The 27,889-nt window shown below is 43.7% G+C and overlaps 1 long non-coding RNA gene across 3 annotated transcripts in view; it reads left to right on the top strand.

The window, feature by feature from the left end:
* LOC118237454 overlaps positions 1-27,889 on the top strand; it is a 107,911-nt gene that overhangs the window by 73,406 nt on the left and 6,616 nt on the right. For 2 of the 3 annotated variants that reach the window (XR_004767173.1, XR_004767170.1), the window contains exon 4: positions 7,068-7,194. The exons of the other annotated variant lie outside the window; for it this stretch is intronic. This is a non-coding gene — a long non-coding RNA (uncharacterized LOC118237454). The remainder of the gene's footprint in view (positions 1-7,067; positions 7,195-27,889) is intronic. 3 annotated transcript variants of the gene reach the window in all.

Here is a 27,889-nt window from a genome sequence, read left to right as displayed (position 1 = left end):
AAAAAATAATTTCCCCTCCACAGCAAAACGATGAATGATTCACATCAGTGAGCATATAGCCCCACCTTACTATCTTATCATTGGGCCAAGGATTGCAATGTAATGCCCAACAAAGCACAAATAATTGTAATTTAAAGAAAACCGTTTTTGTCCGTGAAAATCATGTTTTGGGTATCCAAAACTGTGGACACTAAAAGGAAAAAGGAAGAGCCAAAATGGAAGACTACACGTGTATATTTGTGTGCAAATGTGGTTGTTTGTGCTAATACACACGTGAGTGTACGTATACCTGCCTGCTCACGCATTTTTCGGGTCGTACTCTTCCACACGCATACCTCTGTGTACATGTATGTTTGCACAAAGCAGCATGTGTGCGCACGAGTGTTTGCGAGCATGCGTGCTGGCGCGTGTACTTGAGGTTGTGAGGCCTCCACTCCCCGCTGAGTTTCAGCAGATTGCTGCTGCCCTGTATGTGTGTGTGTGTGTGTGTGTGTGTACGTACGCGCATGTGTGTGTGTGTTTAGGTGTGTGTGTGCGTGCGCGACTGGGGTGTAGGTGCAGGCTGAAAGCAAGTGAGGGGAACACTCTGGTCAAGTATAAGGGTAAAATGGGGGCTTTGTCGCTCTCTCTCTCCTAATGGCCCGCGGCACTTCTACCATTAGCATTCCCCACTGCGACTCCAGCTCATAAGACTAATGGAGTTGCTACCTGGGGACATTAATTGTGCGTGACACCACTCGGGGGCTTTTTGTGCAGTCGCACTAATATCGCAGGGCCTCCCTGACAAAGCGCCTGAAAAGATTACAAACAAACCTCAAATAACTGCCAGTGTTACACTGATATTTGACAGGGGGCCTCAAGATCACTTATGGCTGCGATGAGCGACCCTGGGGTGCGCGCCGTTAGACGGGTGCCCCCCGCCCCACCGTGGCCCCTTTAAACTGTGTCGAGGCGTGTGGGAGAACCTGTGGTACTGAACCTGGGATTTTTTGTGTTGTTGTTTTTTTTTTTGTTTTTTTTTTCCCCCTACTGGAGGACTTTCTTCATCAACACTGTGGGCAGTCGAGCTGGGGTTTTTGTTAAGCTGTCAGCAAACATCGATCGAAATGACAGTGCGCTTTCTCTCCCCGCGCACATTACGCCGCGTGCTACGGTGTTTACAGCTGTACGGAAACGAATATCTTATTATATACTTAATGTTAGTAAAAGGGCGCGAATGTTATTCATTTGAGCTCGCTGTATAGGGGGATCTTTTGATACACAAGGCGATACTGGATAAAACGGTGATTTAATTTGTTGCGAATAATAAGTGATCTTGCAAAACCCACAGGACATGAAATTAATGTGCCACAGAATTATCATATTTCTCATTACACTGTCACCCTGCCGTGTTTTCCGCGCTACCTGCTAAAAGAAAAAAAAAACACAGAGGAAAGCGCTAAATTGGATTGGATTATTGCATATTATTGTTGTCCTCTCTGAGCGTAGCCACTTTGTCATAAACCGTCACATCCTGTTCATGTGGACAGACTGCACTTCCTGGTTGCGGGCTAGCCTCTAACTTTATTATCTTTGAATAACACCTCTGAGATTTCAGAGCACTTCTGGTTTATGGGACCTTCACTGAAGAGACCTTTTAGAAGATACAGTGAGAAATAAAGAAAGAGAGAGAGAGAGTATAATATCTATCCTGAACTCTCTAGGTTAGTTGTGGTTGATGCACTTGTGTTCAGCTTTTTGAAGAAGACATGTCAAAATATGAAGAAATGAAGAAGTCTTGTAGTTAATTAAGGGCAGGTGCGGCTGTCCACACCACACTAGATATGGATTGATGGTCTAAATCAAGATTCCACGGCTTTCAAAAGTGTAACGTAGAAACAACTATTGCGTGAAGCTGACAGGTCTGTTTTTAAAATGTCTCAGAGTCCAAATAGAGAGAGAGAGTGAGAGAGAGTGAGAGAGAATCTGGCCAAGACCAGGAGAGTTTTGAGGGGTATTCAAGCAGAGAGAAAGAATACTGTACATCCTCAGCTCTCCAGGTCAGTTGTGTTCAGATTGATCCACGTGTGCCTCTTTTTTTGAAGACATGTCTGAATGTCAGGTTAGGAAGAACGTCACCCACAGCAGAGAAGATCGAAGGATTAAATCATCACCGGATTTCAAAAGTAATAAAGAAACATTCCTTAGAGCTGCCAAAGTATTCTTTTAAAACTGCAAAGAAATCAAGGCGAGAAAGATGGTGAGAGAAACACAGGAAGTTTCAAAGAGAAAGAAGGACGAGGGAGTGGTAAACATCTGAACATCAGAAGACTAAAAAATATCATTTTTGTTGAGTATGGCAAATCGCTGCTTCTTAACCATTCCATTTGATTTGAGTACGTGTGAATAAGTTTGCAGCAGACTGCGGGCAGTCTTCCATAAATATTGAATGTGTATAATTTATGGGTGAAGGTAACGGATTAGTGACATTTGATTTGTGACTTCTTCTGTCAGATTGTTTAATTTTGAGTTGCAAATAGCTGGACTAGCACCAAAATGCATAAATGAATTAGGTTTTTCACACAGTGCCATTTTGTGCCAGCAAACTCGATTGCAGTACCTGAGGACGATGGGACTGATGTCCCTTCTGTTCCTCTCTCCTTCAGTCTCTGCCTGGTCCATTACTCTATGATCCTGATTGGCTATTCAAACCCATCCTTTCATTGACATATTTAGAAAGCGATTCTTATCGTTTGTCACAACATATACTTTCAAACCGCAATGGCACGAATGTCAAAACTGTCCTGACAAACCAAAAAAAGGTAAAGAACAATGCAAAATACGACCACAAAAGACTCAAAGCTCAAAGGTAATAAGATAATTTGATTTCTCGTATGAACTCAATGGAAATGCCTGCCGCGGACGTTTTGAAAAGCAGAAATCCATTACTTCTCCCGGATTCCTCCTGGCATAAATTAAAGGGATTCTGAAGGCCATTAACCTGCCCATTAATATATCAGGGGTCAAGATTATTGAAACCTGCGGTTAAGAAATATTGGGGGGACGGGGTTGGATGATGGTTCATTTTATGGTTCATTGGGGTGGGGGGTGGGGTTGGGTGGGGGGGGGGGGGGGGGGCGTTTGGAAGGGTCCTGGATTTACAATTAATGGTAAAATGATCTCTCTTCTTTTTTTATTAAGTAAACAGGAAAGGAGAGATAAGAGTCGCGGGGAAGAAAGGCGATAATCCCTTTGCGAGAAATTAATTTCCATCTCATTCGTCTCGTTGAATTTCAAGCGATCGTTTCGGCAGATATGAGGTGCGACAGTCGGGAGACTTGTGAAGGCAAGTGTAGAAACTGGGTTTGTGTTTGCTCAGTAGCAAAAGACAAGCGTGTACGTAGAGCACTTCTGAATCACGCTAATGCATAATATCTTAAAATAGTTTGCATACTCAAAAGTGGTAATACAAATATTAGTACAAAAAATGGTCATTGCATCTCACTGGCAGAGAAATCTGAGCTACATTGGTAAACACTAAACATGTTCATATAGCACAGATTGTTTTTTTGAATATGGTTATTGCAATAATTATGAATATATCAGTGTTGCTCACTTGAAATTACAGGCCTTTTTAAATTGTTAAATGAAGTCAGATGAATTATATATAAGGATTATTATTTCTCTTTAAAGAGGCAGAATATATTCAGACATATATGCAGACATACAAAATATTACAGTTTCTGTGAACAGAGTTTATGTATGGAAGACCAAACTGCCATCATAGCCCTGAGTAAGGACCTTCATCTGAATTTGCGCAAATAAATATCCTGATGTATGCATGGATCATATATTTAAAAAAAAACAGAAGTCTAGTACAGTAATTCAACATGGATATAAATGAAGAAATAATGATGTTTACACCGTAATGAGTTTTTGGGGGGAATGGGGGGTCCACGGTGACAGGTGAGGCTTGCGGCTAGACCCTGACAAAGTGTGAGACGGTGAATAGATGTGGGCGTGGGAACTGTGGACCCTCTCGTAAAGCAGCTGTTTCCCCAGACCAACGCTCGGGTCTACAGCCTGGCCTACATAGGGCCCAGTAGACCCCCCTCCCTACAAACCAGGAGTATCTTCTCGCCTGCCTCAGGTCCTCAAAGTCACGTAAGGGGTTGGGGGTTGGGGGTTGGGGGGGTATTGAGGGGGGTATTGGGGGATGGGTGGCTACGGGGACATCAGATTTCACCTGCCAGGAACAACTGACCTTTGTCGAGCAGAAGACTTCTGGCAGTGTCCCCCCCCCCCCTCTCCATTCCCAGTCCCTGAGCTGCATGAGCGAGCCCAAAGCCAGCGGGGAGTGGTGGGGGTCTGATAAAAGCTGTGTGCGTTGAGGTCGGGGGTCACGGCAGAGAAAACGCACTCAGGCCTGGGGTCTGGACCAAGCACATCATACCTCAGGTCCAGGCCGAGAAACACGCCCTGCAGTACCACAGAAAGCAGAGCCCACAGGGGCAGACTTTACCACACAGCACGCAATATTTGTCTGATGAAATCTATCTGTTTGTTATTGACCCTCAAATGTAGGCCACACAAAATACCACAAATAAACTAGATATAGAGCTCCTGAAGAAAGTCTGTTTGCTTGCCGCTTGATAGTTAGTTATAGATTCATAGTATATACTGTAATAGTCTATTATTTACAGTAACTACTACTCAGGTTGCAGAATTGAAGGTATTCTGTACATGGTAATAGTGTTATTCGTGGTAGTAGCAATCATGGAAGTATCATCAGTAGCAATAGCAGCAGTCGAGGGATAGCAGAATTGTTTAATTGTACTGCCCCATAGCATCATTACACCAGTACTATACATTATCATTATACTGGTATAGGACTACAGTATACCTACACCTATGTCATGCATTACTTGTGCACTTGTATTTGACTACATAATTACTGTGCTTGCACTACACTGAAGCGTCCTTAAACCTGCATGCTATATTATTAGTCTAATAACTTTACAGCACAACAGCATCATTACACCTGCAATGCACATCAGCAGCATAGCTGTACATTGCATCATTATTACTATTATACTGTACCTGTGCAAACCATTAGTGTTGATTTTAGCTCAGCTACCTGCTGACCAACAATCTATGGCCTTTTTTTTTGTGTATTTTAGTTTTATTTTTTTCTGGCCTTTATATTTAACTCATTTACCTATGTTGCATTCATAAGCAATATCCTGAAGATGTGCAAATGTTTCAGAATTTATGGTATTTTTTTATTTTAAGTTTTTTTTATTTTATCAATAGAAAGTGTGGCTCCTTTGGGTTTAACGCTCATGTTTGGATCAGTGATGATAGAGAGCTCGATACTGATAAAGCTTATTTGCACACGCTGCTTCTGCTTCCGTAGCCCTGTTTAGCTGACCCGTTAGTCCGTGACTCCGTATCTCTGAAGTCACATATAATCCTGGTGGCTTCATCCTGCAAACAGCTATCGGAGTCGTGCCACAGTTTTTTCAGCCATCAGAGCGAGGATGAGCCATTGTGGCAAGCCTCTGATAGGGTTATATGTGCCTGTTCTGTGAAGCGCTCAGTGAAAATTTTATGTAGAACACTACATAAAGTAAAATTGCTAATAAAATTTAGGAAATAAAATAAAATTACAATGAAACATTTGAGACCAAAAAGATCACGTTCAAATGTATCATTGTAATTTTATTTTATTTTTTGTTTTATTTTATTTATTTATTTTTTTTTAAATTGCTTTCGTATTTATTGATCGTGATTTTCTGCACATTATATTTGGTGTTACAATAAGAAAATGGCAGGTGAGCTCCTGGAAACTGCTTAAAGTATTTGTCTCCTTTGTTTTTTCTCCCTCCAACAACAGTTTGGTTGTGAAAAAGGCAGTAACTGTAATGGGCTCCTACATAAACAAATTCCCGGCTCTGGAAAGCTCGCTGGTGACATGGGACCTCTGTCAAGAAGAGATGAAATTAAGTGAAATAAAAATCATATTAAAAATTATTATCGCCTAACAGCCATTAGTCTACAGCTAGCTGTCAGTCCTTGATGGATTTCACACTTAGTTCAATGAATGTTCTAACGACATTGATAAAATCACTGAGAAGCAAATAGGAAGCGGTGTTAACCCACTCGCGTAGAGCTAAGTGTTGTGTCAGTGCTGCAGATAGCGGTGGGACTAAACAATACAATCCCGTTGGCTTTTTCTTGAAAATCTTTTCATGCTTTACAACAGCGAGAATATGTATATATTTTTTTTGTTTATTTGTCTTAGCGGCATGGAAGCACAATAGTAACGTGAAACGTATGTTACGGGCGCAACGATTTGCGTAATACGCAAAGCATTATTTTACCCATTAACGATTCTGCAGTATCTCAGCCATGCGACCAGCGGTGCGTTTCTCTCCAAGCGTTTGTGGAATAATTTGACAATAATGAAACGTAGCACTGCAACAAATTTTGCATGTGCAATAGCCAGCCAAAAGCGTGGGGTCATGACCCAAGAATACGGGGAACGGACATGGAGCATGAACACACTTCCAGTGGAGCTTAGAGTAGACCCAGATGTGTACAGTGTATTAATAAAAAACACACCCCGCATAGTGAGCCAGTTACTAGACAGGAAACATTTGAAAGAGGTATGCTAATACTTTGCTCTAGAAGTTCCAACCGATAAGTGGGGTCCAATGCGGTGCATCTCAGGAGCCCAGGACGTAGACCTCCTCACCAGTCTCAGCTTAACACAGAGCTACAGCCTTGTGTGAATTTTAAGTGCAGGCAGAATCGCAGCGATTCAACACAGGCCGGCAGAAAGGAGTACGTGAGAGCAGGATCTGGCAAAAACTCTCTGAATGAGATTGTTATTCATGTGAATTTCAGACATCCTTCCCAATCTGAGATCCGTAGAATAACGCACACGACAGACCTCGCAGTACCTGTTCTGAGTCCCAGGATTATAGCCATCCTCCCCCTGGCTCAAGGTTAATATCTGTGTTCAGGAACTGTCTTTGCAAATACAGCCCCCCCAAAAAAAATATTGTGTGTGTGTGTGTGCGCAGGGGACAGGCAGGAGGGTGCGTCCTTTGAACCTCAAGACCACGGTGAGGCCTGGACTTCTGACGAGGCGTCTCGGCCTGCGTTCCTTCCCAAGGTCAGCCGTTCCTGCGGGGTCCTCCACGCTCACAGGTAGGCGCCCGGAGACCTTGCCGAAGGTTGTCAGACCGCATTCAATCAGCCCGCGTTTCCGTTGTGGCCTCGGCTGCTTTTGAAAACAGAGCCACGTTACTTTGTTTGGGAATCCTTCAGATGGTTATTTACAAGGCCTTCAGCTTAAATTTTATTCATTTATCTGTTTGTTTATTTTTTTTGTGTCTGGGGCTCAAAAGAGTTCCGGCATGTGGTTGTTCGAGTATGCTTTCATTTCGCAAAAAAAAAAAAAAAAGGCAAATGAAAGCCGTCCGGTGGGAATGTCTGTGCTGCCTTGTGAATAGCAGAAGAACAGTATTCAGAAGACGTAGGACTGAAGTACGTTTTATTACGATTTTATGTAAGAAGCGGTCACTTCATTTCACATCGAACACGAGAGCGTAAGCGAATCGGGTTATGAGGAATACGGCTTTTGCTTTTAGTTTTAAAAAGAAGGCTTGCTTTCAGTCGCATGGCTAAGGTGCATGCTCCACATACGTGGCACATGGAGATGAATACACACAATGAATACAAACATGAGGCAAGCCTGGGGGGGGCTGAGGGGGTGCCCGGAAAGTCCCGCTGAATTCACTGACCACTGTGCTATTTCATCTTCTCTCTATTTTTCTAGTTTGGGGAAAACACTTTCTATCACTGTCAGGTAGGGCAAGGATAAAAACTCTCCACTCCGGGATTAGCTGTCTCCCCGCTTCACTGCAGCCCCCAAGTAATAAAATAGCACAGTATACTATCTGTCTCAGATTCAATTGCACTTATTTTGTAAGTAGTAATATCGGATTTGCTTTTCCATATATATATATATATATATATATATAATCTTTTCAGTAACCTTTAATAACATATACACATATATATATATATATGAAATCCCAATCATTGCTATATTATTTATTTGCAGTAATGTAAATAATGAAAATAACTTGCCTCTGTGTCTTCGTTCTCTTTGTACAATGCTGAATTACACTAGTAAAGCCAGGTATATGCCATATGTTCTATACTGTGTGATCCGCTTATGGTGGGTGCAAGTTGCTTAATTTTTTATAAAGAAAAACATTGCTTCGATTCCAAGAGTTGCTCCACTCTACTCAGCAAAGCAAACAGGCCGAACAAAAAAAAAAAAAAAAAAGACATAAAAAGCTTCAATCTCTTTAATTAAGACAGCTTGGTGGTGGCACCCGGTTGCAGAGTATTTAAGCTAATTACGGTATTAATTACGGCATTAATTAAATGACATAATTGCCATTCAAAACAATGACTCCTGTAGTCCCCGGTAAGGTAAAGGGTTAATTTACTACGGAACCCAGCATGCATTATTTACATGCTCCGATGAATAATACATTTAAGTAGTAGGCTAATAAATTTCCCAACACAAAGCACAGCAAAGCAAAGCAAGCTTGATTTAAATATACGTCTCTGATGGATATTATGTGAGTTATGGGCGTGCTGGGGCGTGAGACCCCATTTCATTTTTACACCTCTGTCTAAAAAACACAGGAGAATACAAACTTCATTTTTTCTCCACTTACAAATGACCAGCTAAGTTAATATTGGTGCTCAGAAAAAAAAAAAAAAGAAAGAAATCTGACAAAGAAACCATGAACGTGTTCATTAGGCATGTGATTCCTTACACATTGCCTGGAAACATAGAAAAAAACCATACCGCTGCTCACCCGTACAGTATCACATATGAGCCATGCACTCACAGTCGTTCAGGGAAATGGTCTTTACAACCCATGAGTATTTTCTTTGGTAGCCACCTCTGGACCGAGCGCTGCTTGGCTTTTGGTTCAGCTGGGTTCATGAAGCGTAATGTAAAATGTCCTGGAAATTCAGGCTGTGAAATAAAAACACATTCCAAGATCTTGCTACTCATGCTAAATCCCTTAAAGGTTCATTTAATTCAAATAGGTCTTACAAAAAATTAATATGAAGAAATATGAGGAAAGCAGTGCTTAATATTATATATAAAAACCTGCTATGACTTTAGCCAGAATATGGGCTGTGCTGCAGAACCAGCACTTGTCCAAAAGTGACCAGGTCATGTGTGCCATTCACCCTTTCTAATGTGGCTAACTGCTTATTGTTAGATTTTTACTGTTTGTAGTAATTGTCTGATCCGGAGTCAGTCATGATCACCATTGTGAGGAGAAATATTAGACATTACACTGATGACCAAGAGGGGAATCATTACCGTTCAAAAAGCAATGTTTCATTAGGACTGGGGGCTGGACTCTACTGTTTATCAGACACATTATGGGGTGTACTACAGGGAATGAGACTGTGAACTCGGAACAGAACAATGGAGAATGAACAATAACAGATCTGTTCAGAGAATATGGTGTGCAAGCAGTTGAGTGTGAGTGGATATAGTGTGTGTGTGTGTGTGTGTGTGTGTGCGTGCGTGCGTGTGTGGGTGTGTGCATGTGCGTGTGTGTGTACTTATGTCAGCATATGTTTGTGTGGGTGTATGTTCATATATTGATATGTGTGCGTGTGTGTAAGTGTGTGATTCTGTGTTTGTGTACCATAAATAGCATGTTTGCATATGCGTACGCTTAATGCATCTGTGTGTATGTGCGTGCCCTTGTTTGTATGTTTATATGATCGTGAAAACAAATATGTTCCTGCGTAAGTGTGTTTGCGCATTGTAGCTGGGTGTGTGCGTTTGAATGCACGCGTGTGCGTGTGTGTGTGTGTGTGTGTGTGTGTGTGTGTTTTTTCCTCCCCCCTTGACTGCGACTGTGAAGTTTAACAATGTCCGTCAGCAGCACCTTCCAGAGATGGCTAGAGACAAAGAGAGAGAGGCAGCAAGAGCCGGTGTGATGCCGCAACACTTTCAATTTTCCTGCCCCAGACATCTGAAGAAAAAAATTACATCTCAGTCTGACGAGTGACTAATCAAGGCGAGCGAAATGGCGCTGCAATAAATTACTCCGCCACGAAATAAACCACACAAACAGACTGATGATAATAAATGTAAATTATTTCTCCGAAGAAATTTTCTTGGTACATGAGTAATACCGACCATCAGGAAGGAGTCTTCCTTAACATTAATTACAGAGAATGACAAGTGAGCTGACAAGTAGGAAGGCTCATTATCTGAGAACATATTCACAACTTCGCAATTTGCGCGAGATGGACTCCAGCTAAATTAATCTCCTTTCTTTGCATGAGCCCCTTCTAATTTTCATGTTATTAACAGGTTTGCAGTATCACTCAGTGATTGTCACCCTAATCAGGTTTTTTCGGCGTGTTCGGGAAACCGTGGTGTCATTTGAAAGGATCAGGCCTCGTAATGTGGCCCCCGTCACGTGCTCCGTCCTACAGGGCCGCTTTTAATAAGGTTCTTTAATCATCTCCTCTTTCGCTCAACTTTTAGCCCAGCTGGCTTTTATTATCACCGTTTTCTTATGCTGGAGAGTCATTAAAGGATGTTGGGGTTCATCAAGGAACGGGAGGGGTGGGGAGGTGGGGGGGGATTAAACTGGTAAAACAACTGCCGGGCCAGAAGTTGGAGAGTCTTGTATTTGGTGCTTTTTTTGGCACGTCCATGCTTGTGCCCCTTGCTCTGTCCAGGTGACTTGTCTCTTTCCCAATGAGGCGCGTGTCTGTCCATTCTGAAGTCCCATTCCAACAGAGGAGAACCTCCTGTCTTATGGGGAGTGATGGCGTGATCATTGAATTGGCCACTGATCCATTGCATGTTCCTTAAACAGCATGTTACTGGTCTTATTTTAGCAATATTTTAGCAGTATCTGCTTTGCAGTTGAACCGCCACCCCCCTCCTAACCCCAAACCCACAACATTTATATGTATTTCCAGGCATGCATGTTTATGGTCTGGATCCCCCGAATGCACGTTAAATAGTCTCAATACCTGGTTTAACAGGCAGTTGCATTAGGACAAAAAATTGCATCTGTTCTGGTTAGTTTGACGAGCATTAGTTGTGTGCTGCAATGCTGGGAACATTGTTTTGGTGAAGACCAAGTAAGCTGTGTGCCTTTCCAAATTGGTGAAGTACACTTAGAACGTACAAAGAATGAATGTAAATTCCGTTCTTATTATACTTTATATATATCCAATCTTTATATATTTTACATAACATTGTCAAATACACATTTTAATAACTTTTTGAAATAATTTTGCATTAAACGTATACTGTACAGAAGAGATGAGTGTTAACCCGTACCAATGTAATGGAATGATGAAAGTGTGGAAAAACAAAATAACTGCTCATAATCCAAAGCACCCCAGATCCCCAGATGGGTACGAAGAACCCAAGGATGCCAAACATCATTTGAACTCTGACTGGAACCTGGGGCAATGGTCAAATGAGGCCAAAATTGAACTTTTTGGCCAATGTACAGCATCGTCATGTTTGGCCTCAAAAGAGGGATCCATACGAGGAAAAGCACCTCATTCTTACCATCAAATATAGTGCTGGATCATTGCCAGTGGTCCTGTGGTTACTTCCACTAACACCAGAAGATTTCAACCTGAAACCTGGCTGCCTCTACCACAAGCCTGAGACTTGGCCATAGGTGGAGACTTGGCCTTCCAACAAAACAATGTCCCCCAAACATACCTTAGTATCAACAGAGAAATGGTGCATGTTTTACAATGGTCATTTCAGTCTCTGGACTTAAAACATATTGAAAACCTATGGTCTGAACTGAAGAGGGCAGTCCATAACTGCAAACCTAAGGATAGCAAAGATCTTGACATCTTCTGCATGGAGGAATGGTTCAAAATACCTACAGATGTGTTCTCCAAACTTCTGACATTATAAGTGAACACTCAAGTACGATTGCAAGGGGATCATTTTTAAATGCAAGTTTCAATCACAGGGTTGCCAACAATTGTGAAACCTGTTTTTAAAAATAAATATCATTTCATAAATGTGTTTTGGTTGAATCATAAAGTAAACATAAAGTACAATATCTGAAAATTATTTGCGCACATAATAATAATAATAATAATAATAATAATACAGATTTTTGTACATCTTTAACAAGATATAAAATGGCAATAATTCTGGATCTGGTCATCCATGCACAATCATTAAAACCAGAAATATAGTTTCCATGGAGACTTTCCTTGAACTCCGCATATGGCTAGCAATGCTTATTGCTAAATCGAGCTAACAGTTCTTGACCTTTACATTTTTCTCTGTTTTCCCTGTTCTTCCTCTTTTATTAATTTGTTTGCCAGAGGTAAAACCGGAGAGCCAATGACTGGCCTATTTGGAGGATTCACATGAGACATGCTTTGTCAAATACAAAGGTAATACTGTAAATATGGTTCTACAAGATCCAATGTTCCTCAGCCAGATAAAGTCTGCCTCCTCTCAACCGAGCCTTCTAACACGGACAAGACAAGCTGTTAATTCAGTATCTAATGTATCTTTTCCCACATACCTCTCATTGTGTCAAATAATATAATCCCATAAATAAACCACCATGTTTTAATAACAGAGTTTTTGTGGTACAGTAAATCAGCATACTTGGTGAAATGTATCATTTTTTGGTTGCTAGTCGTGAGTGATTAATATCTTTTTCCTGAGGTACATCATCCAGTGTGCAATTTTTGTTAAATTATCAATTGAATGTTCTGTACTTATAGGCATATGATCTGAACACTTCTTAAGCATATTATAATCTAATTTCTCTGAGGTATATCCTTCCCACAAATTTTGAGGGACGGAGCTCGGAAGTTATTGTCTGTATTATCATTTAATTTGCTATTAACTTGTATGCAACATTTTTTAGTTGATTAAACAGCAAGATGTATTACACAACTTGAATGAGGTCACATATGAATGAGGGTATTCATGAGCACACATCAAACGTATAAAAACGTGTGAATATACTGTACAGTAGTTACTTTGTGACTTGTATTTCTGACGTGTAAATAGTAATAAAACCTGAACCCCTCAGTAGCTTATGCTTGGTAATGGGGAAATGAAAGCCACCCAGCCTGTGGAGGACTGTAAAACCACTTATAGGCATTGTGAGAAGGTCACACCGTGTGATTGGCTATGACCTTCTCAGGAGATACTTTCTCATGATGGGTCGTGCCGCACAAGAGTGGAAGTGGCTGAAATGTGACATGAATTATGTCCACCATTTTACAAAAGTGAGTTGGAAAGGTTCCTTTGGCTATAGCGCAACGCTGTGCCTCAATTCACTGTTGTATGATGCTGAGGGTGATATGTTGCTGTCTCGGAAAACTCAGAAGATGAAATAGTCGAGACTTGAGAGGTTGGCAGAGATTTGACAAGGCTGTCTGCTTCCACAGTACCTGCAAAGTCTAACTAGCTAACGCTGTTCACAAGTAAATGTTTGCGAATCCATTCTCTTTGTATTTTAACTTTCAGTTGATAGTATGTTCTGAAGTGGAAAAAAAGAAATCGCACGCAAGTACACACAACTGTTCTCAGGTGAAGACAGAGCACTATAATGGTTACAAAACAGACCTCCAACTTTATTCAAAGTTAAATATTGGCTTATTGGCTTAGCAGGCACTATAATCCGGAATGGCTACTTTCCAGCTACTGTACATAGCTTCTATGTAACATGCAGTGTAATCTGTTTACACAGATGGATATTTTCTGTACTGGAGCACTTTAGAATATGCATCATGTAAAAGGATACACATTGCCCCACATCGGATTTGGACCTACAACCTGATTACAAGTATATTTACCGAATTTATTTACTACACCTGCCTAGTAAACATGTTCAATGTGTGTCTATTTATATGAAATAAAACATGGTGACATTTGCCCAGAATGCACTGATTTGGACTCAGGACTAAGACTGAATCAGCGTTCCTCCAAATTCAAGCTTATTTAATGCGTTTTACGTTTTCGTCATTCCTTAGACAAGCTTGTTGTGTGTTTACATTTTGTTTCCAACCTAATTTTTTGAAAATCTTATGCACTTTGTGTGTATTTAATCTACATTTAAGGTTGCTCTTGTTTTTGTTGGTGAATATGGCACAATTCATAGGATTTGTAGTTTTTTGGAAGGTAACTTTGCTCTGGTATCTTATTGAAACATGCACAGCTGCAGGAATGAGCATAAAATCACTGTTTAGTAGTAAAACTGCAATCAATCTCTTATCATGTCATACAACCAGTTTAATATACATTATAATTATTATTATGTTATGTTGTAATGGAAGAATCAACTTTTTCTAATTTGTAGAATTCCCCCACCCCAAGAAAAAAGATTGTGCTGGCTGTTTTAAAGTATAAATCTGCCTTGATGAAGTCAATAGCTAATGACTTCAATTTAGTGTCCATTTCAGTAAAAACCTTTTATACAGTTCTGATATTAACAAAGCACTTGGATTTTTAGACGGAAGACCCAAACAGAACATTTTGGTACAGATATATTCCAAGCCAAAATAAAGAAAACAAAAAAACGAATCAAAGGTGTTTTTTGATGGCATTCCCCTTATTTATTCATAATGGGAAAATAGCCACCATTTCATTTTCTGGCTTAAATCAAACATTGATAACCGTACTACATTATGTTAAATTTCTGGCTATTCATGGTTATTCATGGTTTGCATTCCCGGTCTTCACAGCACAGTGCTTTATTCCATATAACTGTCTGTCTATCCATCATCCTAACATTTCATTTTTATATGCATTTATGTAATTCTTCCATCCGCGCAGGCCCTCGTGGAGCAGGGGAAAATGCAATTGTAAGTGATGTTGTGAGTTTTGTTTTGCTGGAATTAATAAATCACCGCGAGTGTGAGATATCTGCATGTCCGAAATGTAATCTGCAAATTTGCCGTATATCAACCCCTGTTTAATTCACAGGTAGCCTCATGATAGCTGATGCAGAAATGCAATATGTCATGCAAAATTAGTTCAGAGAGAATAAGTTTCAGGGGGGAACACAAAATATTACAAGAGGGAGCCGGTAATGGCACCGGCAGCTTTATCTCCGGCTCTCTCTAACACTGTCTTTAATTACATTTCACGGATTGTACTGCTACAATAGCGGCTTGTAACCTTTAGAGAATGCGCTTTTTAATAAATGCAAAGTACACATTTTCATATCTATTTTTTTCCAAAGCTATTCCCATTTATTAATTTGCTGAACATAATAAAACAAAGAATAGGAGTAATTCGCTCCTCGGCTCAAAGGGCTCCCAGTGAGAGAGAGAGACACACAGTGTGTGTGTGTGTGTGTGTGTGTGTGTGCGAGTGTGTGTGTGTGTGTGTGCGCGTGTGTTGGGGGTGGGGGGGTTGGGGGGGGTGGGGGGGTGGGGGTGGAGGGTTCAGTGGTGTATTGAAGGAGGAAAAAATAATATATGGACATCTCCTCATATCCGAGTACCAGCTCAAACTACTGAAATACACAACACCAGTACACCATAACGATACAACAATGGAAAAAATGGAAAAAATTGATTGAAAGTGCTTTTGTTGTTGTGTTCAGTGGTTGCATTGTGGTTGTCAGTCTGCTGTTTATCAATGATATTGTCAGGAAAAAAGTCCAAAATGAAATGGGAAAAAAAATCCATGAAATAATGTTTAAAAATAAAAAAATTTCTAGTTCCAAAAATAACCATTTTGGAAACATTAGCATGGTGTTTAAGTGTTACATGTTACAGAATGGTCTACACGTCAATATAAATCTTTTATGAAAGGGCAGTGTTTGTGGTCATTTTGAAATAATTGGGGGAGACCGTGCACTCCACGTTATAGAGGGCTCTGGAGAGACACTCTGTGTCATCTTTGTAAAAATGTAAAGATATGTAATATCATTTTATCATTACGCTCACGACAAGCTTTTTCAAGGAACTGCTTAAGTGTACAGTAAACGGGAACCTCTTTAATGGGGATTATGCTTTTTAATTTAGTGGGATAGTGATTAATATGCCGTCAGTAGTAACCTTGGCGAATGCATTGTGGTTTCAGCAGTTTCAGTGAACTTTTCTGCCCTTCGCACTCTGTAAGGATCCTTTCTCCTGTCTTCCTAGGAGTCCAAGATGAGGGCCTAAGCACCGAAAATGGGTTTCGCTCTCGCAGACAATTTAGTTAGCTTTTTAAAACATAAATCATAATGTATTTAGACGTGCATTTCATTTCATTTAACAAATGCCGTTCGGTGTGCTGCAAAATGTTGTGGAACAATAATATTTTTTGAAAAGTCATGAAATGTACGTGTGACGGCTACAGTGTCGAAGAGGACATTTTACTTCGGTAGAGATTCTGCTGGGCAGACATGTCTGCTGGGGTGTGCGTGGGCAGGGGTGGACACATCTGGCAGCAGCAAGGAGGGGGCGGCGGGGGGAGTGTGTAGCTGAGGGAGAAAGGTCAAAGGGGACACATGACCAGCATCACTCTGCGTCTGCGCTTACTGTTCTGTTCAAGTGCACTGTTCCCGGCTATTTCAGGCTACGCTGTGAGTATTCAGAGGAATTCATCCAACCATTAATCTCTAAGCGCTGGATCCTGGAACGCAATTCAGGAGTCTGAATTTGATCCTTGACCCTAGTTTGCTTTCTGGCCTCCGGTTAGCTTAATCGTCCTTATATTTAGGGTAAATTTCATCGCTTGTATTTTGTCGTTGCAGTTGAACAATTTGAAAGCCACGTTTCTTCTAATGACTCTTAATAAAGAGCAGGTTTTTTTCTGTTGCGCGGTATGATGCTGCCACTCAGTGAAACTCCGGCGTTTCCTCAGCGTACAAAAACGGCGAAACGCTCGACCGGAACTTTCCCTCTGCTGGGCGCGGCGGTAACGATACCGTCGTATTCCCATCTCGGCCGCTGTCTGCTGCGGTGCTAAACGGCTAATGCTTTGCTGTCTGTTTTTATGACAGAACCCTTTCCCTCTTTTCTTTTACATTTTTACTCTTGTCCCCAGTGATGGTGCATTCATCTTACTGTGTGAAAGGTGCATTTAAACGTCAAGGCTTAACGAGTGAAGCAATAGACCCTAAATGGCTTTAACAGTTGAGCACTGCTTATCCCACGCTTAGTATGGAACAGCTATCCATCTGCTAAGTGAAAAATGGACCAATAGTTTTCAAAGGGGACTTAAGCTATGAGCCAATCAGGTGCCGGAAAAAAAACAAACATTAATTCATTATGTCTTTCATTACTGCTGTTTCATAATCATAAGTTGCATTTTGGGTAGTTCCAGTATAACTCTGGGTTTAACGTTGCTGTCTGAACTGATAGCTGGACAAATCAAATGTCATTGGGCATGTTGAATGGGTGCATGAGTGCTCTTAAATTAGAGCAGTTATTTCATAAATTCACCCAGACCAGAGCAAAGCACTTTTGCACAGTTTGCAGAATATCTAATCAAAATCTAAACCCAAAACTGTTAGTCAGCATACGGACTGTTATGCATGCTTCCTTGACTCAAATGGCCTGAAATTATTTATCTTCGCTAAACTTCTTTAGAGGCAGCATAATGGGCACATCTAAAGACATTTTACACAGTTGCATTCAAAACAAAATGCTTCCTTATCATTTAGATTTGAGATACCCTTCGGCACAAACTGTCTTTCAGTCACCTTAGTGATTAACACACAGCTCCCTCATTTTTTTTATCAAAGCCAAAGAATACTCTTTTGAAGTTGAAGATTGGATACTATCTCTGCGTCTCACTCAGATATATTTTCTCCCCTCCCGGTGACGCTTGCCGATGTGTTTTTCACTTCCTGCTCCAAATAAAATATTCAGTTGATCCAAATCTGCAGTGGCAGCTGCTACAAGGGCTTTTTAATTGAATGATTATTGTATTAAGTAGTTGCTTTTTAATGGAGCATGCACCCCAGCAATTACTTCCACTTAAAGACGCTGAACCTTAGCAGGTTTGCGGAAACAGGAAGCGCAGTAGAGCCTGCTAACTCTGTACCCCCGGGGCTGTTTAATGTGGGCACAGTCAGGACACCTTCCGCCCACATGCTTCCCCTGCCCCCCCCCCCCCCCAAAAAAAAGACCATGGATATCCCAGAATGCATCTCTCCCGAGCGCTTTTAGAAGAGTCCCCGGCGCGTGCCGTCAGGGATCGTTTGAGCGCGCTATCCCAAGTCTCCCTGCTTCGGCCGCGATCGTATTCTGGCCCCCTAACCTCGCCGTCTCTATCTTCTCACTCATCATTAATCAGATAAAAAGCCCTTCATCGGCCCCCACCCCCCCCCCCCCCCCCCCCCCCCCCCCACCCCCCCAACCCGTCCAATCAGATAAGGATAGATCAATGAGCGCTCGGTAATCGTCTTCTCAGCCCGGCAGCGAGACCGCAGCAAGCGCGGAACTTCCATTCGCATCCCCCGACGTCCGAGCGCCCAGAACGTTCGTTTCAGAAGCGTTCTTTCGCTAATATTTAATTTCACTTGTTTGTTTAAGATTGCATCATTTTAGATGCATGGCAGAAGCCCTTAACCGTGGACACTTCCTCAGCCTGTAACAGATTAAAACCTACACATGGATGAGCTACCATTTCCAAACCCTTTGAACTTCACTACTCATTGCAGCCTTGGAATTCACGCCGTGCCATTAAAGCTACAATTGCAGCGATATGTTTTGTTGTAATATTGTAATGTAATTTATTTCAAAGAGTGTTATGTGAAGTGTTGCAGTGGCCGAGTTCTATCAGCTTTGCAATTAATATCTACAGTGCTACTTTATGCTCCACTCTGGCTCTTGTACTCTCCCTTGTTATTTGCACTAGGCATTATTTATTATAATGGCCTTGTAAGTCGCTTTGGACAAGAGCGTTTGGCCAATGAATGAATATAATCACAGCAGTTTTTTTTTTTTTTTTTACTGAATCAACCACTGTGCCCCATCTCGGAATCTAACCTGCAATGAGAAGCAAGCCCAGCTAGCGCAATGCTAGCCAATTATGACCAGGCGGCGCTATTTTCTTTGGGTTTGCTAATCTCCAGAAGACTGGGGAGGGAGTGCTTCGACCGTACACGTGTGCAATGGGCGGGGGCCAACAGCGTGTGGGGAAACTGCCGTCCGCTCACAGGTAGAACCCCCTCCCCCTCCCCCTCACCCTCCCACCGCATCAGCGCATCTGCGAATGTGCGCTTGGGCGGAACCCGGGCACGTTCCTCGCCGGCGGACGGGGAAACTCCGGGGAGCGGCGCGAGGGGCCTCCGGCGCCAGCCGGGAAAGTCCTCGACATTCATCTGACTCCTCCGCTGGAAGTGGCCTGGCGTCACATGACCAGGAACGTCGGTTATGGGGGGGGGGGGGGCCTGTCCGTCAGACAGTGTGACCTTGTGACCTTTGTGCCCTTGTGTCAGGAACCTGGCTGCATTATGGAAGCCCGCTCTCGTCTGGAGATGTTATGCAATCGGGTCGATGGGTTGCAAACGTCTCCCGTTTCCCTCTGTGAAGCTGCTGCAGCGTGTCACAGTGAAATCTGCAGACTCTCTGCAGATTCCTAGGGTCCGCGTGCTCTGTGATTTGGTTGTATTATGTAAGGGCGGTGGTGTGTGATGTAGAGTTCTTGAGACATATTGTAGCTGTGCATGTGTTTGTTGACAGTTTTAAGGCACAAGTCTATTTTCAGACGCTCCTATTCTTCTGTTGGACTTTGAACCCAAGTTCTGTTCCACGACACAAGAACATATTCCTTAATATCATTTCATAAATTATGATCCGCAAAATTTTATTTTACATATTTGTGCATGAAATTTGAATCTTTTTCTTATGATCTGGCCTGTACGGGACATCATTCCTTGCTCAATTTTTCATTTAATTGCCCTCACGATGAACTAACAAGAAAAAAGTCCTGATGACAAATAACATAAAGAAACATTGCCAACTGGGAATTGTACGTCCTGGAGCAGCTACATAAATCACACTGCAGTTACTTTTCTAGCCTTTGTCCAATGGAAACCTGACTCTACTTTCATGTTACACTTTCCAGACTTTCACACAGTAGCGACTGTAAAGCATTTTTGTTTTTTAGCTTGTGTTCTTTTCTTTTTGTTGTTGCTTTGCATCTCAGTAATGCGGGAAGTTGTATATATAACCGATGTATCTCTATAGGAAAAAAGGAGGGAGAGAGAGAGTGAGAGAGAGAGAAAGAAAGAAAGAGAGGGAGACGGGGAAAAGCATTACCCTCAGACAATAGTATTCCCTCCCTGCTGCTCCTTGGGTCAGGCGAGACCCATTTCACTGTCTTTTATTTAATAATAAGTCCATGCCCCGGAAAATGAGAAACGCGAGTGATTGCCGTCTTACTCCTTCTCTGGGCCGTGCTTGTCATAACCGCCCTCCCCTCTTTAGCCCCCTTCCGCCCTCCCCCCCCACCACCCCCAGAAATCCAACATCCCCCCCACCCACCCCAGAAATCCAACAACCCCCCCCCCCCCAGAAATCCAACATCCCCCCCCCCCCACCCCCGAAATCCAACACCCCCCCCCCCCCACCCACCCCAGAAATCCAACAACCCCCCCCCCCCAAGAAATCCAACATCCACCACCCCCTCCCCAGAAATCCAACATCCACCCCCCCCTCCCCAGAAATCCAACATCCCCCCTTCCCAGAAATCCAACAACCCCCCCTTCCCAGAAATCCAACAACCCCCCCTCCTCAGAAATCCAACAACCCCCCCTCCTCAGAAATTCAACACCCCCCGCACCCCAGAAATCCAACAACCCCCCCCCCCCCCCCCCCAGAAATCCAACAACCCCCCCTTCACCAACAGCAGCACCAGAGGGGGCTTTGAGCAGGGAGCTCTGGGCTGTCCCTTGCTCACCAGACCGCCGTCGGCCTCCGCGACTAGCGGGAGGGGAGGGGGGGAGGGTGGGGGGCGACGGGCGACGCTCGGCCGCGGAGGAACCTGCACGAAATTAAATTCTCCAGTTGGCTGGGCCGGGGGGGCCGCGCGCGCCGCTCCGCCGGGCCGCTCCTTCATTATTCGCGCGCCCGTAGCCGCCCGCGCCGGATGTCTTGTCTGTTTAATGCCAGCTCGGCTGCTCCGGGAGAGGAACGGGGCTTGTCAGTCTCCGCGGTAACACACTGTATTACCGTCTCCACTTCGTTTGCTCCGCGCGCGCTTCTGCCCGCGCGCGCACCGCCGCCGCTTCTTCCCCTTCCCCGAGATCCCGACCGCCGCTTTCTCTTCCCCTGCGTTACCCGTCCCAACCCCCCTCCCCGCCCCGCCGCCATACCTGCTCCTTTTCCTTTTATTTAAGGTTGGGGGGGGGGGGGGGGGCTATGTGTATCTGAGAATAGAGTGAAGCATTTTTTTTAAAGTGAATTCGATACAAAATAAAAAAGAGACAATCCTTTGTAATTTACCTTAATTTTCTATGATGTAGGTCGAATGAATTATAGAAATGTGTTCATCACTTTTGCACGAGTTATTCGTTGTTGAAGAACAGAGATAGCATTATTACATTTCAATGAGAATTCTTTATCAGCCGTGTTTTAACCATCAATGATTTTAATATGATTTATTGTTATTGTAATATCTATTCATCAATACTGTGTCTAGTCTGGCTTACATAGCTTACATATTTTTAAAATTATCAATTTGTACAATGAGATATTTACCAAAACAGTAAATACGGACTTTTCTTAAGACCAGTACACATAACATAACTGTACGTGTGAAAATACGCCTAGCAATTAAACACAGCAAATCTCAGTGTTAATTCAACTCTGACGGAGTACAAAATGTAGTCCATCAGAGTTGATTCAACATATGAACACAGAGCATTTCCTTGTGGTCCTGCAAAGTTCTAATGACAGCACAGTTCTCTAAAGCCAAACTGCCACTTCATTCTTTAAGACTACAACAATAGCCATTTTAACATTTGTACACTTTCAGTAAACAGACAGGTTCTATTAGACTGGGATTCAGTATATGGCAGTCAACAGTTTTGGTTAAAAGCAAAGGCCTTCAGGAGGGAACTTATTGGGAAAGGGTGTAATGTGTCACTGGCGTAATTTCGTGTTTGCGAGAGACCACACTGGGACATATCCAAACAATCCCAGGATCTGGTCAGGGTTAGGTACCCCCTGCAGGGGGGTATCATCGTCCCCGTGTCAGGCATTAAGTCAGTGCTTTCTGCATGAGGAGGCTCTATGATTGAGTGTCGCGGAATGGAAGCAGGAGCGTTCTCGTTCTCCACCAAGACGTGGCTCGCGCTTGACCCCGCGAGCGCTCGGTGGGAGCCTCTGAAACGCCACGGTTTAAAAAAAAAAAAAAACAGCTCCCTGACTCCCTGGCTTATATCACTCCACCCTCCACCCCCACCCCACCATCCCCCTCAGAAGCACTTGGAAAAATGGAAATGAATGAATCAAATCCCTTTGTGGGAAGCCAAATTACACTCAGTCACCATGTCAAGCTGGGAGCTTTCACTGCGCTAAGTCTTGTTGGTAACACTCAATACAGGTAAAACCTTTTCAGCGGGTGGAAAATCTCACCCCCCCCCCCCCCCCCCGCTCTCTCTCTCTCTCTTTCTCTCTCGCTCTCTCTATCCTTCTGCTCATCCCCGATTTGGTTTAATATTTAAATAAGCTTCCCCCCCCTTCTCAAATTGGCGACGGTGGGATGTCGTTTGAGTGCGCCGCATCAAGCCTCTCCCGCAGCTCGGCGCGGTGAAGGGTACAAAGCGCACATGACGTCTTCCTCCTGCGCGCTCCTAATTTCCCCCGTAAAGGCGCGGTGACGTGGTGTCATGTGGAATGCTGAAAGGGAACAGGAACGGGAGAGCGGGTGGAGGGGCATACGAGGTTGGCGCGTTCGTTTGATGGTTTGTTTTGAATTTGCGGCAAAAAAAGATGGAGAGCAAGAGAGAGACAATTATATGGTTATTTTAAGATTTATTTGTCTCATTTAATTATTAGTCTTTATTTATGGTGGCAGTGGTCTTACAGTTTCTTTTTTATAAAATGCTTTGGCTACGCTTCATAACGTTTGCCATGCTAATAAAGCAGGTTTGAGACAGAGAGAGAGAGAGAGAGCGACAGTCATCAAGGTGTACGATTGCAAACACATCTCACAAAGAAACAGTCCATAAGACCAACGTTAGCCTCTTAAGCAGAGAATTTCAGACTCTTGTAAAATTAAAAAAAAATTTAAAACATAGTTTTATCACATCCACAGCTGACCTTGGTGCTGACAAAGATCCTTGTGGAGCACGATGTGTTTTGTGTTTGTGTATCCGTGCGAAAACGGGGAAAACAATGTCCCCGAAGTGCAGGACTTCCATCCCTCTTCCGTCCCTTCTTCCCAGCTTTAATTTTGGCTAAGTTCTGGCATGGCGGGTTCCTCAGATCTGCCTGCGCAGCTGCTCGCTGGGTTTGTTTTGGTCTAATTGGCTTCATAAATATGGGCTGTGAGGTGGACAGCAGAGCCGGTAGCCCGGTGCTGTGGATCACCTCCTCTCTCTCTGTGTGTGCTGTGTGGGAGCGGGCTTGGGCGATGGCGGGGTCGCGGCGGACGGTAATGGACGTAAAATAAAAACAAAGAAAAATGGTCATTTGGAAGCCATTAAGCACCCTCCACCCACACCTTCTGTGTAACCGCGAAGCCGATAGCGTCGAGAAACAAAGTGCTTTCCAATGTGACAATTGATTGCCTTTTGAGGCAGTTGTTGGTTGATTTCATAATTGGTATAATTTTTCACGAGTACATGAATGTCATGCGGAGATGGGCTTTGGAACCGTGGTCCTAATGCAGTGCCCCTCAGTTCAACCTGAGATCAATAATGTATTAAAACCAAGTGCTTATTAAAATAATAGGAAGCTACTGCCCGACTCCGGTGGAAAAAGGAAAGACAAATGGGCAAACAAGGAGCCGGGATGGAAGTCAGGCTTTGTGCCCTCTTTGTTTGGAGCGCAGTGTTTTCCTGGCTCGTAATCTTACGTTTAAAAAAAATCAAATCCGTGACTTTACCCGCAAACGAGAACAATGGCAGAAGAAAAAATGTTAAAAACATACGTAGGTCATTGACTAAAATTTCCCAGATTCAATCAACTTTTGTTCTCCGTTTTGACTAAATAAAGCAGAATGTGTTCTTTTCTTTCTTCACAAGCGGTTTGGTGCATTCACTTTTGGTGATTGCGGAACAAACCAAACTCTTGGTCAAGGTAAACAAAACTATATCGTGAGTTGAGCAGAAATGTTTGCTCAACCAAAGCATGCTTGAGTACTTCAAATTAGATTTGAGAGCCAAATATATGATCAACATATTATAAGCTGTAACCTATTTGTCCAGGATAGGAATTTAAAACGCTGCAATTATATAGTGTTGCATTGACTCCTTAATAATAATGAACACAATTTGATAAATAAATTCTAGAGGGGAAATGTATTTGGATCTGTCCTCTCTGGTATGGGCTCCTGAAACAAGGAAACCTATTACTGTTGTTGACACTTTAATCTACAGAGGCTTTTATCTGAATGCATTTGGATTAAGGTTGCAGCTCTGATATTAAGTATTAGCACCGCCAGGAAGTCCGTCTGCTCTCTCACATACAAAACGAGAACAGGAGCGATGAAATCACGGTATCCGCGCTGGGCTTCTCCCCGCTCCGTTTCCAGTACCCTCAAAAGTACAGTGCAGCAACTGCCCATCATTCTTGGTAATAATTATGTATCATCTATCTGTTTAAATATTGAAATTACTATACGCTGGAGCCGGTCCACGCCGGAGTGAGGAATCTCTTCCGCGTACTGGTGAGCCGGGGCCAAAACCTGCTTCCTGTTTACGTGCCGATCGCCGGAGGAAAATAAATTGCGTGTCACCCCAATTATGGTGCGGGGACAGTCTGTTGTGTCTAGACGCGGAAAATATCTGCTTTAACACATTGATTGCGCGGTTAAGTGAAATATTCCCCAATTTGTTTGGAACCGGGCCCTAATGCATCAAAGAAATGGCCTGTGTTCCAAAATGTTAATAATATTTAAAGCTCCAGCGACACGAGAGACGCCCAGCAGAGAGGAGCGGCGCGGCTAATGGACATCAGTAATTCAGATTGGTTAATGAGTTTTAGCGGTTAAAAAAAAAAAAAAAAAAAAAGTCAGGAAATGTAGCCTCGCGCACGGGGCCCGCACGACGCACCTTTTAATTCAATTACGCGATCCCCCGCAAAACGGCGCTCGCCCGTCCTCGACGAGGGGGAAAGCGCACGCTTTTCGGCGAATAAAATAAATAAAATAAATAGCGAATGCCGGACGAAGACGAGTCGGCCGAATCCGTTGGACGGCGCGAGGCGACGCGACGCCCTCTTTTTTGTTTTACCACCCGTCGCACGTTCCGGCGTGGCAGATTCAAATAAGGCTCACGCATGATAACAATATTTATCATGATTGGCAGATTTGTATCCGTCTCCCCGAGTGCGGTCGATATAAATAATGTATGTTTTACAATGGGCCTCTCGGATCTGACAGAGATTTAATTACCGCGTGGCGGACCCGAACGGCGGCCGCGAGCTTCGCCGTCGATCGCTTTCGGGCCGCATTGTTTCGCGGGGAGGGGGCGGGGGGGCGTCGGGCGGGGCGCGTCAAAAAACCGGCGGCGAGCGATCGGATCGAAGGTGATTTGCGCCGCGGGAATGCGGTAACGGGCGATTTCACGCCGACGTGCCACCCCCCCGTCCCCCCCGCCCCCCCGCCGTCCCCCTCGGGCCAGCGGCTCTTGTTGTTGCCTTGAGTTCGTCGCCGCCGTAAGCAGCGGTCTGTAAGCCACGAAACAGGTAACTAGATACCGGAGAGGAGCGCCGCCGCTCAGACAAATATGGATAAGCGCTCCTGACGCAGACATGACAAGTTACTACGGGTAGACCTCAGGACACGCAGTCCCACCGGATGCCCGTAAGTGGACCAGATTCACAGGCCCCGCTGTACTTGTTTAACAGTACTTAAACAGAACATTACCAGGGGAAAAGAGGCACCCCCTCAATACACTATTCAAACCCCCCCCCAAGCAACCCCCCCCCTCCCCTTCCCCCACCCCTCCCCCCCAACCCCCATCACTAGAGCTCTTTGATCTTTCCGTGTTTCTCTTTGACAGTCAACTTTGTTTTTGATCTGGGTTTGATTGGCCCTGACAGGCCTGATACATATTATTAAAGGGAAACAATCCCTGTGAAAGGCACTAGAAATCTCCCAGCTCTCACTGCTGGGCGGGCAGAGAGCAGCGCTATTGAAAGTCTGCCTCTTCCCAGCCCCCCCCCCCCCCCCCCCCCCACAAAAAAAAAGAATAAGAATCAGTGGAGAATCGTTTCACCAGTGAAAATAAATTTGTGGGCTTTCTTCACAGAGGTCTCTGACAGCTGTATTCCTTTAGACATTTTTGATTCCAGTCTTATCCAGGGATTCTGGCAGAGAGAGGAGAGAGTGAAGTGTTTTTTTTTTTTTTTTACTTTTATTTATTTATTTATTTTTCTGCAGAGCTTTTTAGAAAACAGAAAGGAAGGATTTTAGTTCATATCTTAAAAAAGAGATGTATGCACATAGATATATATGTTTGAATGTGTCCGTGTTATCTAATATCTCTGAAATAAAACACACCCGTGAAATAATACATCATTTAACATGAATAAAACCTTTGCCGCTTTTTTATTGAATGTATGAACAGTGGTCAGTCTGTTCTACTTCTTAATAGACCTTAGTCTGTTTTATAACCGCGGTAAATTTTATACGAAATTTATGCCTGTAATTCACCTTTTCAATTTGAAGTACTTTCAAACAAAATGAAGGCATTCCTCCTCCTGGTGAGAAAATCAACTGACTCAAGCCCCATCGTCAAGAACCATAATAATATCTCCACATTGATCACCATACTAATGTGTCTGCTACCACCTCTAATACATCTGCGATAATGGCCTCGGTCGGTTCCCACTAATAATGTTATTATAATGTATGGAGCATATCCTTCAGCCTAAAGATGGCGTGTTGATTGTAACTCCAGCGCCGAGGTCAACAATTGAAATATCCCGGGCCGATATCGCCCGGCCCGCTCTTCCAGGATTATCTTATCATGAATATATATTGCATTATCCAGATAGAGGGACATTTTGACATTTAGAGCCAAAGCACTTAACCCTGATCCCTCCTGACGCCGGCGCTTTTCAGCGCGCGCTGCCGTCCAGCAGGGTCTGAGCAGTCAGTCCCCGTTCGCCAGCCGTTATTACGTGGGCGAGCGAGAGAAAGCGTGTTGGGAGGGGTGGGGGGGGGGGTTGAAAGTGGAAATTGAGGTTGCGGGACTCCGTGGAACACCGGTTGGGGCGGGGCTGGGGGGTCCCCCGAAAACCGCGAGGGTGGAGGGTGAAGGGGTGGGGGGGGGGGGGGGCACGAATCTCACAGATCTCCGCCGCCGGAGCCCAGGTCACATGACCGGCTGTGCGCAATAGCGACGGCTTGACCAGAGGCAGCTTCACCCCCCCCTCCCCCCCCTCCTCCCTTCCCCTCATTACCGCATGCAAATGAAGCGGGTATACATGTTTAATATTTAGTGGCAGCAGAAATGTCAGGCTCGCGCGAGAAGGAATTAAACCGCACTGTCAGTGCAAGTGAACTCCCCGGCTTTCTCGCCTATTTCACTTCATATTGAGTTACTGTCACAATTTATTTCACAGCAGAGGGGAGACCAGTGCGAACATTCCCTGTGATGCCTAAGAGGACGGCCTGAGATTCAAGGAACTGGGGGTGTTTGTT

This window comes from Anguilla anguilla, chromosome 10 (assembly GCF_013347855.1).
Source record: "Anguilla anguilla isolate fAngAng1 chromosome 10, fAngAng1.pri, whole genome shotgun sequence".
Taxonomy (NCBI): domain Eukaryota; kingdom Metazoa; phylum Chordata; class Actinopteri; order Anguilliformes; family Anguillidae; genus Anguilla; species Anguilla anguilla.
Note: the sequence above shows the minus strand (reverse complement) of the source record. Positions and strands in the feature narration are given on the sequence as shown.